The 18,674-nt window shown below is 44.2% G+C and overlaps 1 long non-coding RNA gene across 1 annotated transcript; it reads left to right on the forward strand.

The window, feature by feature from the left end:
- The first annotated feature begins 5,690 nt into the window (after window positions 1-5,690).
- LOC136789559 (uncharacterized) lies at window positions 5,691-12,725 on the forward strand. The gene is made up of 2 exons (XR_010828248.1): window positions 5,691-10,951; window positions 11,402-12,725. It is a non-coding gene; the product is annotated as an uncharacterized lncRNA (long non-coding RNA).
- Window positions 12,726-18,674: the final 5,949 nt, after the last annotated feature.

The following is an 18,674-nucleotide window of genomic DNA, read 5'->3' on the forward strand; positions in this document are numbered from 1 at the left end:
CCGGGATCACCAACCCCAACCGAACGGATCACCGGCCTATACTTACCCACCCCGTGGGTCTTCGTTCGGTCTTCGTGCACAAAGATTGCTTGGGGTTACCGGTTTTATTTGCTTGTGCCTAATTTTGGGTTCGTCGGTGAAGGGCTCGAGCGGGATTTCCCGTTCCCGGGGCCGCCGAAATCGGCGGGGCGCCTCCCCTAGAGGGATTCCCAGTCAATCCGTCTTCATCCGAGTCACGGCACCAAATTTGTTATAAGTGAGACCATACAAATTTCTTGGTCTATCAGAAATATTTTATTAATTAAGTAAGCAGGCACAAGCAAAACAGCGCTGGGCGGCTGGGGAGTCTCCGCTCCACCACAGCACGCAACTTTCCCTTTTCAGTGTCGCCGTTTTATAGCATCCAAGTTTCGGCTTGTCAGGACTTGTTGGACCTTCTGAAGCTGCGCAGTTCGTTGTTGGGGGTCGTTGTTTTTCTTTCAATGATCATGCGTTGTGCTCGTGTTCAAGGGGGAGGGTAGTGAAGCGGGAAACAGTATTTCACAGAGTCTTTGTTTTACCAAGGATGTTTATCCAACACCCCCTCCCCACTATCTACTTGCTTAGTCTTCCCCCTTAACAAGGTCGTAAATTGCAAAACCTTATCTTCTCAGCAGATCCTCTGAATTCCTTTTAAAGACAATGAACAAACACCCGCTAATTTATCACACCGTCCCAAGAGTGGAATCGGGCATTCTGGTACATACAAAAATTCATGGGTTAGTTCCTTACCCCCAAAGCGCAAATCAAGGGGTTGTAAGAATGGCCGTTCCTCCTCTTTCCCTGTGGCTCCAATTATTGTAGTTGTCTTAGCTCCTAATCGTCCTTTTAAACTATTTAACACTGAATGTGTTGCTCCTATTACATTTACAGCCTAATTAACACAGAGGAAGAAGCTCCCATAACCAACAAAAAATTCAAGCCTCTGTCTTCGTTTCCTAGCTTTATTTCAACTAGTGGACCTGCTAGGGTAGATGCCCCAGGTCCCCGTCATTCCTGACTGTTGTAAGTTTGTCCTGCAGCCTAAGACAATTTCTTTCTGATATCAGGGGCCAATTGCCCTGGAAAGAGGCTAGCCAATTGCCTCTGATTTTTTTTTTTTTTTAAGCCAGGTCCATTTTTTTTTTCTCATTGCATTTCAAAGTTAGTCCAAAAATTCAAAAATTCCATAAATTCCATAGGGGTTTCTTTTGGACCTTGTTGGAACAGATTCTCAATTCCCAATAGCCAATTTAACCAGATTTTGGTATTTACATCATTTCCGGGGTGATTAGGGTCTCAGTGAGGGGGTCGGTCAGGGGAATGCAATCGTTGAAAGTTCCCTGAGCGGTCCCATTGGCAATCTGAGCTCACACATGAACTCAGGTTGTTTTAAGAGTTAGCTGCTTTTCTGTTTCCATGACAACTCTCGGACCCATCATGGTCCCTCTGCCCCAGAGGGCTCACACCCGCGATTTAGAGATCTCAGCCTCGGGTTGAGACGGAACTATTAACATTCCTACATCCTCTTTCCCTGCTCATTCAGCTTCAAACAGCTCTGTTAAATACTACATGCCACACAACCTTTAACACCTTCAACAACCCTTTTAACACTTCCTTTATCTTTCTCCAGCCTGTACTTTTCTAATGCCAACACCAAAGGCTCAGTCAGGGGCCAACTTAATTCCAAACCTTTTCCCTCCAAGATGCTGAAACAACATATCAGTATACAACATTTCATCCTATTTTCCTTCTCTCCTCAAAAACAACATTAATTGCAAGACACTGTTATAGTCGATTGATCCATAAAGTGGCCATTTAGCTTATATAGTGGCCACCGTTGATTGCAATACTTAGTGAAAGTCCTCTTGCTTTCTGTGCCCCCATTTCTAACAATATCCTTCCAATGTGCCAATATGCACCCAAGGAGGCTTTTTTTTTTTTTTAGGACGTCTTTGTTTTGGATTTTACCCATTTCCTTGATTTCCCATTCCCTTTTATTTATTTATATTAGTTAATGTCCCTTGTTTCAATTTCCACGCAAACCTTTTTATTGCAGGTTTTTACTATCTTTTCCTAATCTTCTTCCCAAATGTCCCAGTTGTCTGGGATTAAACTCTTCTTTCCACAGACAAACTCCACTATTTCAGATTATTAATGAGCCCCGTTCCAATCATAAATCCACAGGACTTCGGAAAAACACCTGAAGTACTCAGCCTTCTGTCTTCTAGACAAGCAATACCACCTTTTCACAAAATTTACATTTCAACAGGACCGAATTTCAAGCCGAATGCTAATTTTTCTCATGCACTTTGTTAGTAAGCCTACACAAAACAAGAAATCACTCCTGTGTATCCGTCAAGATGGGGGTTTAAAAGGTACTGAGGCCTAAATAAATTCGCTCTCCCCCTTCTTACCAAATTCCCAGGGCTCGGGTCCGAGCCACCAAAGAAGTGACTCTCAGTTCTACCACTTTGATAATCAGTCAGCCCCCCTCCCCCGATACTTGGGAAACTGACCAAACACCACCGGGAATATACCGAAACTTCTGAACTGTTACTTAGATAATGCTCCCACCTTCCTCCTTGACACAAAACATTTAAGAACAAAATAGGATTACAAGATGCACCACCGGGGGTGGATTGTTAGGATATAGAGGTGGTAGGTTATCCAATGACTCCCATTCATCATCTTTTTCCTTTTTTTTTTTTTTTTTTCCTTCTTCTTCAAACTTCTCGTCTGCTTTTAGTGTAAATATTGAGGCTGGAAAAGGACGTGAGATCCTGATCCATAATCCTGCATAATCACTTTCCTCCTGGCTAAAGGGTTCCTTTGGATTAACATGTATATTTACGGCCTGGCAAACCCAGTCTTCAAAGGATCCGAAAACGGGCCAAAAGACATGTGGTCTTAAAGGCTCCTTTGGCCATTCTGTCATACAATACCGAACCATTTTTAATTTACTTTTTTCCTTTTCTGGGGCCCCTATCGTTCCAATTTCTAATCATTATCCCTAATGGACTTTCTGGTGGTATGTCTGGTAATTTGCTCCCTTTTCTCTGGTCCCGGGTCTTCAATTTTGTCTGACCCATCTAGGAATTTTACTGTGGCAATTCCTACAGCCCTTGGTTGCCTTAGTGAGAGTGTCTTGCAGGGGGTTTAGGACCTATCACCCACCCACGAATCCTATAGGAATCGCTTCGGTCCTTCACCGGCCAAGTCCCTCGTGGGAGATTGGAACCGCGGTTAGAAGACCTCCACAATCGCTTCGGAACTACGTTCCGTCTCAGTCACACTCTCACACACACAGGCAACCGAATCCCACCCAACCAAACGGTATACGCCTTAAATACTTACGACTCCGTCGTCTTCGTTCGGATCTTCGCGCGCAGAATTACGGGCAAAATATAGTGCTACAGCCAGCAAAGGGAGCTCATAAAAAAATCTAAATCTTTGCTTGCCCTTATTCAGGTTCAAGATGGTGTTAGTCCCGACCCGACTCGAACAGGAGCCACCAAATGGTGGGGGCGCCCCTCCTAGATCAAGTCAGAGTTCAGGAACCAAGACCATCCCGGACGAGACCCCAATTGTTATAAATGACTGAGTCCCAAATAGGATTACAATCAAAGTTTACAATTTATTAAACGAATAGAGGCAAGCAAACAGCGCTGGGTGCGCCGGGAGTCTCTGCTCCACCAGGACGCACACCTGTTACGTAAGGCGGCTGGTTTTTATGCTCCTAGGCTAATACATATTCATTACTACTTCTAGAAGAGGCAGGGTTATTATAATTGGTTTCCCGAATCCGAAGTCCTCCCAGGTGCGCCTGCTTATCAGTCTCTGTTAGTCTCTCGGGGGCCGCTCGGACGGGGAGGCTCATATTCTTCCTCCTTATCTAGTGGTCTCTTGGCCGGATGTCAGAAGTTACTGCACATCCGTGCAGAGTCAGCAGCTTTTCTCTGAAGAAATCCCTTTGTTCTCTTCTCGCCTAAACCCAGGCCTCAGTGTTAACCTTTCAAATCCCTTAGTGGCACGAATTGCTGGACCATTCCGTACAATTCCTCCCCTTCTTTTTAATATCATCAATTCGTGTCTCTTCTTCAACCTTTGTTAGTAGCAATTGGATTTCATCAGTCAGTTCTCGGGGTGTCCATTTCTTAAGCATCATTATCGCACATCACCTTTTCTCTCCCAAAGTCATCACAAATTGGGTGCTATTTATTATTCGCCATATCAACAACGTAAAGCAAGGTATCATACAAGATATAAACAATAATGTCATTACACCACATAAAAAGTGTTTCTGTGAGAAACACTCTGTAGCCAATAACTTAGGCTCAGGCGAGGATCTCAGTGAAGTAGTAATTTATTCGCGATTGCAATGGCGGGCGCCCCACAAGCAGGAGAGCACACCCACTAGTTCCAAAACACAGTTTATATACTTTTTGATGACAGGACCCTCCCCTGTTTCCCCACTGGAGTGGGTAATCCAGGTTCACAATCTATCTGATGCTTCACAGACAATGCCTGGCCTTCAGTTGCCGGCCTGTTTTTGAGATGGTAATGTTTTCTCCCCTTATCTGGCTTGACTTAACATAGTGATTTTCACCTGATTGCTCTAAGGAGTCTGGTTGTCTGCATTTTAGGAGGTCACCTGCTGAGCTTTCTTATCACTGTAAGCATATCTCAATACCACATTCCTTCCTTCTATACAATGTAACACTGCAAAAACAACATTTCTATTCCCACAATTCCCCCCTTTTCTCTTTTTATAATTTGTTGATTTTTGCAAAATTTTTCTCTAAGATGTAATTTGGTAGATGTCTTCCTCTTCTTCACTTTCTTTGCTTTCCATTTCCTCTAATATCATCATCTTATCTGAGTAGGGTGGTGGATCCATGGTCATTTGTTTCAAAAGTGCAGTTTCAATTAACCGCTGGACAAGTCCCCTTACACAGGGGATAATGCAACAACCAATGGCTGTCAAAACTCCTGCTACTACAATCAGGGATGTAAATATGGACACTACCATCCCTTTCCATTTACCAAACCAAGATTTCAACCATCCTGTGATGGAAGTGTCTGCTCCTGAGTTTTCTGCCAATTCATTGGCAAGGGTGGTAAGCCCTTGCAATGCTCTAGTTACTGTGCCATCCAGGGCAGTATTGTTAGGGATAAAAGTACAACAACGGTTGCCCAGCATCACGCACACACCACCTTTCTCCGCAAGAATCATATCTAATGCTATTCTGTTTTCCCAAGACATTTTGCTGGTGGCATCTAGTTGTTCAGCGATTCCTCTTATCGCATCTCTTGTATAGTTTATGAATCTCTGCTGATTATAATAGATATAATTAATCCAATCCACATTTTTATTAATTGTTACCCACCAGAACAGTGACTCAAACCCTGCAGCAATTTGATTCCTGGCTTTATGTTCATCAGGAACTCCTCTAGGCACCCCAATAGAATCTATGTACGCTCTATCATCAAATGATACTCCTAAGCTCCTTTTACTTCTTCTGGGTATTTGCGATGTTTCTCTTTCAAATGCCAGGGTGAAGGGTATAGCTAATTGAACAAGTGCACAAGTGCCTCCCCAATTAGATGGCAGGATGGACCGTAAGATCTTCCCTCCACAGTACCACCAGAGATCTGCCCTGGGTATCTCAAGTCTTGAATAGTTTCCCATCAAGTCCTCGGTAGCATTCAAGGTCCTCGTGCACAAGGCAAAGTCTCCCAGATGCTGGGTAGCACTCACACCCTGCCGTGAGAGGCAAGCTGTATGGTTACCTATAGCTGTGGAGAATGCAGGGGGAACCCTGATATTGCTATCATGCAAGGAAGGGAATAGCAAAGAGAGAGACTTACAGGCCTCATTTCCCCAGGCAGTCTTTTCTTGGTACAATGCAATCATACATCGCATTCCCTGGGAATCCTTGGTCCACCCCAATGGGCAGGGCACTATCTGGGCAATCGGTCATCCCGAGGCACAAGCATAGCAATTGCTATGGTTGAGACTCTGGACAGTATATTTGACCCATTCTATCCAGGCATTCACATCCCCATACCCTGTTTCAATCTCAAATGTTTGAACTGCCGCATTTCAAAGAGGGCCTCCTGTTTTCTCTCCTGTTTTCTCCTTGAGTTTCTCCCTTTCTCTGATGGCAATAGAGGATCGTTTCTGTGATAAATTAGCGGGTGTTTGTTCATTGTCTTTAAAAGGAATTCAGAGGATCTGCTGAGAAGATAAGGTTTTGCAATTTACGACCTTGTTAAGGGGGAAGACTAAGCAAGTAGATAGTGGGGTGGGGGTGTTGGATAAACATCCTTGGTAAAACAAAGACTCTGTGAAATACTGTTTCCCGCTTCACTACCCTCCCCCTTGAACAGGAGCACAATGCATGATCATTGAAAGAAAAACAACGACCCCCAACAACGAACTGCACAGCTTCAGAAGGTCCAACAAGTCCTGACAAGCCGAAACTTGGATGCTATAAAATGGCGACACTGAAAAGGGAAAGTTGCGTGCTGTGGTGGAGCGGAGACTCCCCAGCCGCCCAGCGCTGTTTTGCTTGTGCCTGCTTACTTAATTAATAAAATATTTCTGATAGACCAAGAAATTTGTATGGTCTCACTTATAACAAATTTGGTGCCGTGACTCGGATGAAGACGGATTGACTGGGAATCCCTCTAGGGGAGGCGCCCCGCCGATTCTGGCGGCCCCGGGAACGGGAAATCCTGCTCGAGCCCTTCACCGACGAACCCAAAATTAGGCACAAGCAAATAAAACCGGTAACCCCAAGCAATCTTTGTGCACGAAGACCGAACGAAGACCCACGGGGTGGGTAAGTATAGGCCGGTGATCCGTTCGGTTGGGGTTGGTGATCCCGGAGTGCGTCTGTGTGAGACGTCCAATTGCGGACGAAGTGAGTGCGGACCCCTCAGTAGTGCGGTTCCCACATCCCGCGAGGGACTGGGCCACGACCAGGGGGAAGCGGCTGTGTGTGTGTGTGAAGGCACTCCGGAAGATGGGACAGAAGAAGAGTAAGCCTTCTGGTCCCATGGGTGGGGTAATGCCTAGTGCTAGGTTGCCCCCTATTCCCACAGATAGTCCACTGGGGTTAATGATTAAGAATTGGAGTGATTCCCCTTTTAGGCGGGGAAAGGATAAAGTAAAAATGATTCATTATTGTGTTGAAGTTTGGGGAGGTAGGCAAATTATTGGCCCATATTTGGGTCGTTTGAAGACTGGGTTTGCCAAGCCTTAAACATTTATGTAAATACAAAGGAACCTTTTTGTTTAGAGGGGAGCGAATATGCGAGCCTTTGGATTGGCTCAGAGAATCGAGTTAATCTGTACCCTCTGTACCCTTTAAAAGAAAAAGGAGGGGCAAAATTACAAATTGTGGAGCAAGAGATAAAGTACCTGGGTCACCAGTTAAGTAAGGGGACTAAGAAGTTAGACCCAGGCAGAATCAGTGGAATATTGGCTTTAGCGTCCCCGCGAACTAAAAGGCAGGTACGGCAACTGTTAGGGTTGACCGGATACTGTAGACAATGGATAGAAGATTATAGTGGAAAGGTTAAATTTTTATATAACAAGCTGAATAAGGATGGATTACTCAAATGGACAAAAGAAGATGAGGAACGACTGAACAAGTTAAAGGAGGAACTAGTACGCCCCCCAGTGTTAAGCTTACCAGATTTAAGGAGGCTGTTTTGTTTTGTTTTGTTTTTTTTGTGAACAGCGCAGCAGGCACGGCATACGGAGTGCTGGCCCAAGAATGGGCAAGGAGTTAAAAAAAAAAACAAACCTGTGGCCTATTTGTCTAAATTATTGGATCCGGTTAGCCGGGGTTGGCCAAACTGTTTGCAGGTAGTGGTAGCTGCTGCCTTGTTAGCGGAAGAAGCACAGAAGATCACTTTTGGGGGGGAAATCAAAGTAATATCTCTACACAATATATGCGGGGTACTGCAACAGAAGGCAGAGAAATGGATCACTGACGCCAGATTATTAAAATATGAAGGAATTTTGATTTCCTCTCCAAAATTAACATTAGGAACAACCTCCCTACAGAACCCTGCTCAATTTCTTTATGGGGAACCAAATGAGTCCTTAGGACACGATTGCCTCCGAAATATAGAAGAGCAAACGAAATTGAGACCTGATCTAGAGGAGGTGGAATTACCCATCGGTGAACAGATATATGTGGATGGTTCCTCGAGAGTAGTCGAGGGAAAGCAAAAATCAGGATACGCGTTAGTAAACGGGAAAACATTTGAGATAGTGGAATCTGGACCTTTGAGTCCTAGCTGGTCCGCCCAAGCTTGCGAGCTATATGCCATATTGCGGGCCCTAAAATTGTTGAAAAATAAAAGCGGTACAATATATACAGATTCAAAATATGCTTATGGGGTAGTACATACATTTGGTAAAATATGGGAAGAAAGGGGGCTCATCAATTCACAAGGAAAGGGTTTAATACATCAGGAATTGATTACCCAGGTTTTACAAGCTATCAGAGAGCCCAAAGAAATTGCCGTAGTACATATAAAAGGGCATCAAAAAGGCCTCACCCCTCAGGTTAGGGGTAATAATCTAGCAGATCAGGAGGCAAAAAGGGCAGCATTAATGAGTATAAGAATTAGAAGAACGAGGGAAGATTGCCCAGACTGTGGGAAATACTTAATACTTATACTTAAGATATAGTAATTAATATAATAATAATATAATAATATATAATAATGCTTAATATAATACTTAATACTGTGGGAAAGACTTAAAGGAATTTCCATGTTATGATTGCTGGAGTGAATGGGGAGTTGATGGGATTGAATGCAATTGTTCTGAGGAAGAAAGCCCGCCTTATAAAAACTGCTACAAGTGCGGGCCGACTAACTCCCTGTGGTCGAATGGACCCATTCCCCTCCCCTTACTCTGTTTCACTATTACAGAAGAAGACAAGATGACACAAATGGGGGTTCAAAACAAAAAAACAAACAAAAAAAAAACCAAAAAAAAAACGATAAAGGGAAATGGGTACTGCCTGATGGACGGGAAGTGTTACCAAAATCAGTAGCTATGAGGGTGCTACGGAGATTTCATGAACAGACGCACTGGGGTACTCAGGCGTTGGTGGATCAATTTGCCACATATTATATGTGTATAGGGATTTATAATATAGCAAAGAGGATCGTAAATGATTGCATAACTTGTCGGAGGGTAAATGCTCAACACATGAGAAAAAGGGTCCCGGGAGGAGGACGAGAATTGGCACATCGACCTTTTGCAAAGATTCAATTAGATTTTACTGAACTTCCAAAAACGGGGCGATATAGATACTTGTTAGTTATTGTAGATCACCTCACAAACTTTGTTGAAGCATTCCCTATGGCAAGGGCCACAGCTCAAACCGTGGTAAAGATATTATTAGAAAGCATCATACCCAGATACGGGGTAATAGAAGCAATTGACTCTGATCGAGGCCCACACTTTGTGTCAAAGGTATCCCGAGACACGATGAAGGCTCTGGGAATTAAATGGGAATATCACACTCCCTGGCATCCTCAGAGTTCGGGAAAGGTAGAACGAATGAATGGTGAAATTAAAAAGCAACTAACAAAGCTTATGATAGAGACAAAAACCTCCTGGGTGAAATGTTTACCGCTTGCACTATTGAATATCCGGACATAGCCCCGAGCCGATGTCGGAATCTCACCTTTTGAAAGGCTGTATGGTATGCCTTATGATTTAGAGATGCCATCTGATCACCCCCAGGTACAGGATATCCAATTAAAACCTTATTTAATACAGCTTATGAACCGACGGAGGGAGTTGCAAGCGAAAGGCTTGGTGGCTAGATATAGCAATCCATAGGATACAACCTGGAGATAGGGTTCTAATTAAGACATGGAAAGAAACGTCTTTAACACCACGGTGGGGAGGCCCCTATGTTGTTTTACTTATCACAGAGACGGCTATCCGGACGGCTGAGAAGGGGTGAACGCATGCCAGTCGCGTGAAAGGACCGATCCAGAAAAGCGAATGGGAAGCGGTCGCAGGCCCTGATGACTTAAAGCTCACGTTGAAACGAACTCGATAAGTATGGTCTAACTGTCTATGTATCGTAAAAAAAAAAAGGAGGAGAGGGGACCCTGTTTGATCAGAAAAAGGTCGCGGTTACCTGAGAAACTCCCCTGAAGAACACTGCTGCTGCCGAGAAGAACCTGCACCTTGTAGTTCGCTGCAACCGAACTGACAAGCGAGGCAGAGAGTGAAACGGTGGGGAATTACGTGGCCAGGTAAAGAACTCTGGAAAATGGGCCCTAGCCATTTTTTTTTTTTGCGATACATAGTAATGGGTACGATTGTTTTCACTGTTCCTGGGTCTGCGCACCCTCACAAACCTTTTAAATGGAGCCTGATTAGATGGGAAGATCACCATGTTGTTCAGCAGATAACTACTGCTGGGGGACTGATAGGGGAGGCATCATCTATATAAAGAAGGAAGAGACTAAGAGTCCCCAACGGGTGGGACCAAATCAGAAACTGTCAGGGAGTGTTTTGAGGATTCAGCCTACACAAGCTTTTAGAATGCTAACTCCTAATAGCCCTAAACCACTGGAGGTTGCTAATAAATCAGTAAACCCGGAGTACGGGATTAGAAATGAAGGGGTGACCGGGAATAACATATGGAGAATCATGAATGCTAGTTATCAGTTGTTGAATCAACCAAATCCAGACGTGCCTAGACCTTGCTGGTTATGTCTTGATATAAGGCCCTCATATTACGACGCCATTGGGGATCTGGGAGAGACCACCCGTTCAAACGAAACCGATCCCCCACAATGCAATTGGGGAAGGGATGTAGGAATAATGTTAACGGAAGTAACTGGGAATGGCAGATGCGTAGGCACGGTCCCTGGTGATGTGGGAATAGAAATGTTGTTTTTGCAGTGTTACATTGTATAGAAGGAAGGAATGTGGTATTGAGATATGCTTACAGTGATAAGAAAGCTCAGCAGGTGACCTCCTAAAATGCAGACAACCAGACTCCTTAGAGCAATCAGGTGAAAATCACTATGTTAAGTCAAGCCAGATAAGGGGAGAAAACATTACCATCTCAAAAACAGGCCGGCAACTGAAGGCCAGGCATTGTCTGTGAAGCATCAGATAGATTGTGAACCTGGATTACCCACTCCAGTGGGGAAACAGGGGAGGGTCCTGTCATCAAAAAGTATATAAACTGTGTTTTGGAACTAGTGGGTGCGCTCTCCTGCTTGTGGGGCGCCCGCCATTGCAATCGCGAATGGATTGCTACTTCACTGAGATCCCCGCCTGGGCCTGGGTTGTTGGCTACGGAGTGTTTCTCACAGTAAGAAGTTCCATCTATGCAATATTACAGAAAATGTTACACAATTAGACAAAGAAAAATGGTTAATACCAGCAGATAACACCAGATGGGTATGTTCGTCTCTGGGGGTAACTCCATGCTTATCTTTGAAATTGTTCAACTCGTCTCATGATTTTTGTGTACAGGTAGTAATTATACCTAGGATTCTTTACCATTCTGAGGAGTATATGTACATCCAACATGCTATGGCAAAAAAACCACTTAAGGAAGAGAGAGCCTATTACGGCTGTCACTTTAGCCACTCTGATGATTCTGGGGGCTGCAGGAGCCGGAACTGAAATTACCTCTCTGGTAAAACAAAGCCAAGAATTTACCTCTCTACGCACTGCTGTAGATGAGGATTTGGCCCGTATCGAGCAATCTGTATCAGCTTTAGAGAAATCTGTACGACAAAATCGTAGGGGATTAGATGTGATTTTTCTACAACAAGGAGGATTGTGTGCAGCCCTACGAGAGGAGTGTTGTGTATATGCAGATCATACTGGAGTAGTAAGGGATACAATGACTAAATTGAGAGAAGGGTTAGAAAAACGAAAAATAGAAAATGAAGCCCACCAGAACTGGTATGAATCCTGGTTTAATTACTCACTTTGGCTCACTACACTGCTATCAACTATAGCAGGACCTTTGTTGCTGCTCATATTAACACTAACTTTTGTACCATGTATATTCAATCGAATAATCGCGATTGTAAAAAAACCGATTAGAGGCAGCTCACCTTATGCTTGTGCGTGCGAAATGTGAATCTCTTGAACAGGAGGAGGATGACGCAGAAACTTTAATATTGAGCAAACAAGTGCTTCAAAAATTCATCAATGAACAAAATATGTTAGAAAAAGAAAAAGGAGGGATTGTGATAAATTAGCGGGTGTTTGTTCATTGTCTTTAAAAGGAATTCAGAGGATCTGCTGAGAAGATAAGGTTTTGCAATTTACGACCTTGTTAAGGGGGAAGACTAAGCAAGTAGATAGTGGGGTGGGGGTGTTGGATAAACATCCTTGGTAAAACAAAGACTCTGTGAAATACTGTTTCCCGCTTCACTACCCTCCCCCTTGAACAGGAGCACAATGCATGATCATTGAAAGAAAAACAACGACCCCCAACAACGAACTGCACAGCTTCAGAAGGTCCAACAAGTCCTGACAAGCCGAAACTTGGATGCTATAAAACGGCGACACTGAAAAGGGAAAGTTGCGTGCTGTGGTGGAGCGGAGACTCCCCAGCCGCCCAGCGCTGTTTTGCTTGTGCCTGCTTACTTAATTAATAAAATATTTCTGATAGACCAAGAAATTTGTATGGTCTCACTTATAACAGTTTCCATACAGCTATTCTCAATCTGGCTGTTGGGTCCCTCCCAGTTATTTGTTCCCTCTGCTCAATTGTCGTTGGGCATTTAAATCTCCACAAGCTAACACCTCACAAGCATCAAGCATGACAGATTGCGGTACATAACCCTCTGTCACATTCACCCATATTTTTATGGGGTATCCCGTCTTACTATTATCTGGTCATGCCTTTTCCAAGTTGCCAATTGACCAAGACTTTCTCTGAGGCCTACAATCACTAAAAACAAAATTAATAATTGATTTTTCCCTGTCATTATTTTTAAACCTTAGGTTTCCAAATAATTATCAATACAAAGAATAAGATATACACTACTACTATAACAAACCCCCCTTGGGAACACTTCAATTCACTATAGGTCTATCCTTTCTCTCAATCACAAGTCACACTTATTAGTTACCTGTGAAAATAAAAGGTTAGTTTACAATTGCAAGCTCTTATCCCGCTCAGAGTCCACTATGAGATTTCAGCTTCCAACAAGTCTTCTGTAGGAACAGCTTCCCAGGTACTAGGGTCGATGGATGCCTTCACTCGAGTATAGTGAGTCCAACCTTTTTCCGCAGTTCCTATGGCTGTTTCAGTGGTTAGTAGTACTTGGAAGTGTCCTTCCCATTCGGGCCGGAGTTGATCCTTTCCAGGTCTGAATCAGGACCCAATTTCCCATGGGTCCTGAGAAATGACGAAGAAGAAGACAACCCCAGAATACAGTTCTTAAGAAAACTCTCTTGTTTCGAATTGTGGTATCTCATCCCTTCTGCCCAGACAGGGTAATCCGAACAGCATCTCATACGGTGAAATTCCTATATCGTTTCTTGGTGCTGTTTGAACCTGTAGGAGTGCTAAAAGTAAACATTTTACCCAAGGAAGTTGGGTTTTTAACACTAATTTAGTTAATTGCTTCTTTAATGTCTGGTTCATTCGTTTTGCCTTCCCAGAAGAGGAGGGGTGCCAGGGGGTGTGAAAATCCCAATCTCTAAGGCCTGCATTAACCCTTGCAGTACTTGTGAAGTGAAATTATTTCCTTGATCTGAATCAATGTTTTCAGCTATCCCATATCTAGGGACTATTTGCTCCAGTGATACCTTAGCCACCGTGTTTGCAGTGGCAGATACAGAGGGGAAAGCTTACACCCATCCAGTCACGTGGCCAATTAGGACAAACAAGTACTTAAATCTCCCTCCTTTAGGTAACTCAGTAAAGTCTACCTGTCTACTTTGTAAAGGTCGAATCCCTGGCTCCCGTCCCCCTCTAGGTTAGTTACAAATGACCTTTTTATTTGCCTTTTGACATATGGTACATCCTCTGCATATTTGCTTCACTAAAGTGTATATTCCTACACAGACATACTTTCTTAGCACAACATCACACATTGCTTGCATCTCCCAATGACTCTCTTGATGTAAAACATCATATTTGCCTCATTGGTGCTTTATTCAGCATTTCTCTCCCATCAGGGAGTATCCATTTTCACTCAGACTTCGTGGCTCCTGATTCCTTAAAGAAATCTCTCTTAAAAACTTTTTAGTTCTTTCTTAGTTTTCAACAATTCCCTGAATCCTCTCTGGATTTATTCTCCATTTTCCCTCAGACATTAGATGCCTTAAATACCTGACTTCTCTTTCTACGTATAGTAATTTATTTTTCAATACTCCCAAGCCCTGTTTTCCCAGAAAGTAGAATAGCTTGTTAGTAGCTTCCTTCACAACTGTTTTCTCCTGTCCTGACAATAAACGATCATCCACATTTTGTAGCTTCCTTCACAACTGTTTTCTCCTGTCCTGACAATAAACGATCATCCACATTTTGTAACAGTAATTCCTCCTTGGGAGGTTGGAATTGCTCCAAAATCTGTTCTAGAACTTTGCCCAAATAAATCGGTGGCCCTGTAAACCCCTGAGGTAAAACTGTCCATATGTATTGTTGCTTCCGCCCCCACTTCAGAGTCTTTCCAGTCAGAGGTGAATATATCTTTGCTCTCAGGGCCTGAGAGCACTCCATTAATACCACTGTTATTCCAGTCTAACAATTTACTATTTGAATGCCCAATTTCATCATCAAATCCCTTCCCAACAAGTTAGTCCCTGCCTTGGGTACATACAATAACTGCCCAGAGATCATTTTATCCCCTAGTCTCAGCTTGGTATCCCCCAAAGGTGGCACTGTTATCCCAGCCCCTTCTACCCCCATCACTTTTTAGGGTTTCATTAGTTAATTTAATCCCTGATACTTTACAGGCCAGTAATGACCTAGCTGCCCCAGTGTATTGGGTTTGATGGCAAGGTTTGGGGGGGGGGGGCTGCAGTGGCAGCCCCCCACGAGGAGAATCCAGAAACCTCCCCGTAGCAGATAAGGGACAATTTCATCCGGCCCCAGAGGGGTCCACTGCTGCCCAGAGCCAAGCCATGAGCAACACAGTCCCTGCCTCTGTGAAAGCACATCCACGAAAACAAGCGAACAAACAAAAACCTGCTGCTCAACAGCAGCTGGGAGAGCGAGGAGCTCAGAAGGAGGGGGTGGAGGCGCTCCAGGTGCCGGATCCGAAGCCCCCTGTGGCCTGTGGAGAGGCCCCTGGTGGAGCAGGCTGCCCCCCCCCCCCCCCCCCCCCCCCCCCCCTTCTCGATACTTGGGAAACTGACCAAACACCACAGCAAATATACCAAAACTTCTAGACTGTTACTTAGATAATGCCTACATCCTCTTTCCCTGCTCATTCAACTTTCCCAACTCATTCAAAAAACAGCTCTGTCAAGCATTACATACCACACCTTTAACACCTTCAATAACCCTTTTTAACACTTCTTCTTATCTTTCTCCAGCCTGTACTTTCACCAAAGTCTCAGTCATTAGCCAACTTAATTCCATACCTTTCTCCCTCATCCCATTTTCCTTCTCTCCTCCTTCTTCCACTCCGGATATTCCTACCTGAAGTGGCCAGCCTGCCCACACTTAAAACATCCCATCAAAGCCTGTCCCTGCTAAGATTCAGGCCGCAACACGGGTAGCTTTCCTTGCCTGCCATTCCTTCATCTCTCTTCCTCTCTTTTTCCATCCTGGCCCTGACTCCCCCTGAAGATTTTCTTCCTCTTTCTCCAACCCTCTGCCTGACTACCTGCTACACAGTCAATACCATTAGTTTCACTGTCTGCTTTTCCTTCTCATCTCCCCTCTTGACACACACGTTCAGGGCCTCCCACAGGAGGGCCCCCCAGTGACTGTTCACTACATCCCCCCCACCTTCTGGAGCATTTTCTGTGCATCTTGCCAGGCTTCAATCACAAAATGAACTTTCAAGAGCCCTTGGGATACCGGGTCCTCAGGATTCATCCCCAAGTACTTTCTCATTCTGACCCCAAGTCTCTCATATGATTTCTGTGTTACACACTATTATTATTCCAGCCAGGATCGGCAAGTGGGTATTTCTGCCCTGCCGGTATTACCCCTGGTCCTGGAGGATGAGTTCTTTCCCATTTTTGTATAGCAGCTCTCCTCCTGATCATTCCCATTTCTTTCCCTGTAAACAACATATTTATATACATAATCCCCCCCCCCCCAAGAGTATAAGTTTGGTCCTAGGAAACTCCTAACGTCTCTGCTGGTAAGGAGGGGGGGAAGTTCACTTAAGAGGATACACAGTTAGTGTTAGCACTGTTAGCATCAGGGAAGGCAAAATTCTCAGTACCTCTTCTACCTTGTTTTAATTCTTGCCAGAGCCTAGAGTACGCTCTTCTCTAGGGACAGTGTTAATTGCAGTCCCTGTCTCCTTTCCTGGAGCGACTGCTGCTGCCACCGGTGCAATATTAGGATTATAGGGAGCATAACTTGGCTCCTCCTCCAAAAAAAAGGAATCTTATTGTTTACACACAAATTTAAAGCCTGAATTTTCATCAGGCCCGTATTTTGGCCAAAATACTGCTGTTTCCTTAATTGGTTCTTTTGTCCAGACTAATACACAATATTTAACCATATTTTTTTTTTTTTTTTACCATCTCCTCCAATTTTGAGATTATTTTTCCAATTTCTTATAATTCTTCAGGAAGAACTTTCGGTAGGCACTCCCCCAGGGATATCTCCCTGTCCCCTGGAACTCATATTTCCCATTTTTCCTATTCTGGAAAATGGGGGTGTACTGCCAAGCACTTCCCCGTGCAAGGGCTACCGCACACCTATGAGTTTACCAGATTCCCTGGTGTACTTCCGAGCACTTCCCCGTGCAAGGATTACTGTACACCAAATTTCCCTGGTGTACTGCCAAGCACTTCCCCGTGTGAGGCTTACCGCACACCAAATTTCCCTGGTGTATTGCCAAGCACTTCCCTGTGCAAGGGCTTACCATACACCAAATTTCCCGAGACTCTTCCTTTCTCTCCCTTATCTCACGCTTCGTCCGTCTCCGGCCGCGCCCCTCGCGGAGCTACGGAACCGCGGATCAGGACTCCACACTCGCTTCGTACAAAAGTACGTCTCAATCACACATCACACATCACACAGAGTCTCACCCGACCCCCAAGGCAATACTTAATATTTCTTACCTTGGTTTGTGCACAGAGTTACCGGATCAATTCTTAAAACCCGGAGTGCCTACCTTCTTCCTTTCCCCACTACTTCACGGATCCTGCCTCTTTAATCAGTCTCGGGCAAAATGACTGGCACCCCTTCTGGTGGGACCTTATTAAGGAACCGCGTAAGGCGGTGACCACTTATGAATTATCGGCCCTGTTTACGGGGGACGATAATATATATAATATAATATAATATACTCTTACTTTACAGTTATCACAACCTTCACAAACTTCACTTACATCAAAAAGAAAAAGAATTCCCCACACCAAAATAAACATAACATCATCACAACACCGACGAGGTGGACAATTTACACACACACCACCCCTCATCCCTTCACCACACTAATATGAAACATATTTTTCACAATTGCTGCTTTCTTAAATTCTTCACAACTATTGCATTCATAAAAACATCCAGTCCGTGTTTTGCCCGTTACTTCTCTCAACTATCATCCTTATCTCAAATTCCTTGAGCCCCACGTTGGGCGAGTAAAAAACCATAAGAAGTTATCATGGATTTGGGGTAGGAGGTTTGAAGAAACCAATCTTCCGGCAGTATCGGACAATAAATGGCACAGAAACTATAGTAATGCTGAGTCGTACTGGAGCAAACAATTTGTGAATAGCATATGCCAACACAAATGTGCTTGTACCAGCAGCCCTTTTAGATTGCAGCGATGATTCACTGAAACCAAGTTTGAAGAGAACTGCAGTCATATCTGTTATAAATGACTGAGTCCCAAATAGGATTACAATCAAAGTTTACAATTTATTAAACGAATAGAGGCAAGCAAACAGCGCTGGGTGCGCCGGGAGTCTCTGCTCCACCAGGAAGCACACCTGTTACGTAAGGCGGCTGGTTTTTATGCTCCTAGGCTAATACATATTCATTACTACTTCTAGAAGAGGCAGGGTTATTATAATTGGTTTCCCGAATCCGAAGTCCTCCCAGGTGCGCCTGCTTATCAGTCTCTGTTAGTCTCTCGGGGGCCGCTCGGACGGGGAGGCTCATATTCTTCCTCCTTATCTAGTGGTCTCTTGGCCGGATGTCAGAAGTTACTGCACATCCGTGCAGAGTCAGCAGCTTTTCTCTGAAGAAATCCCTTTGTTCTCTTCTCGCCTAAACCCAGGCCTCAGTGTTAACCCTTCAAATCCCTTAGTGGCACGAATTGCTGGACCATTCCTTACAATTCCTCCCCTTCTTTTTAATATCATCAATTCGTGTCTCTTCTTCAACCTTTGTTAGTAGCAATTGGATTTCATCAGTCAGTTCTCGGGGTGTCCATTTCTTAAGCATCATTATCGCACATCACCTTTTCTCTCCCAAAGTCAT

The sequence above is a fragment of the Anser cygnoides genome, unplaced genomic scaffold (assembly GCF_040182565.1).
Source record: "Anser cygnoides isolate HZ-2024a breed goose unplaced genomic scaffold, Taihu_goose_T2T_genome scaffold_55_1, whole genome shotgun sequence".
In the NCBI taxonomy this organism is placed as follows: domain Eukaryota; kingdom Metazoa; phylum Chordata; class Aves; order Anseriformes; family Anatidae; genus Anser; species Anser cygnoides.